Here is a 500-nt window from a genome sequence, read left to right as displayed (position 1 = left end):
TTCTGGAAATAACATTTATTGGAGTTTACAGTTTCATTAACCTAATTCCCAATGTTTCGCTGTCCTGATGCAAATCTAACCCCCAGTTGAAAAAGAAAAAAAGCATTAAAAGAATTATTAAGTTTCCACAGACTGGCTTAATAATCCAGCAGTGATAAAAACAGTATATTTCTGCGACTACATGTGCGGCGCTCCCGCCGACGCGCTTCCCCTGCAGTTAACAGCGGTGACGTCCGCCTGGCTTCTCTACGAGGAGGTTAGTAAAGCGTCTCCCACAGCTCATCTTCCATTAGTAGCGTGAATGAGGGCTCTGTACGGCAGGAATGTCTGACGCTCCGACACGGACTGAGAATAACCCATCCGCTTTCCGAACGCCGGAAATAAAATACATGCCAATATTTCTCCTCCACCTCCGGCTGATAAAACCCATCAGGGCGCTGTAGTGAATCCTAAAGCATGTCTGAGCTTCATTCTTGGTTTTTTTTCTTTTTTTCTGCAAA

The 500-nt window shown here is 44.6% G+C and overlaps 1 protein-coding gene across 3 annotated transcripts in view; it reads right to left on the bottom strand.

The window, feature by feature from the left end:
• The window catches only part of waslb (WASP like actin nucleation promoting factor b), a 51,283-nt gene continuing 50,783 nt past the window's right edge, over positions 1–500 (bottom strand). For all 3 annotated transcript variants that reach the window (XM_037540759.1, XM_037540756.1, XM_037540763.1), the window contains one exon: positions 1–500. This exon is cut by the window's right edge and continues 613 nt beyond it. The gene's annotated coding sequence lies outside the window, so the exon portion shown is untranslated.

The sequence above is a fragment of the Pygocentrus nattereri genome, chromosome 1 (genome assembly GCF_015220715.1).
Source record: "Pygocentrus nattereri isolate fPygNat1 chromosome 1, fPygNat1.pri, whole genome shotgun sequence".
NCBI lineage: Eukaryota > Metazoa > Chordata > Actinopteri > Characiformes > Serrasalmidae > Pygocentrus > Pygocentrus nattereri.
The sequence above is the reverse complement of the archived record's forward strand: the minus strand, read 5'-3'. Positions and strand labels throughout refer to the sequence as shown.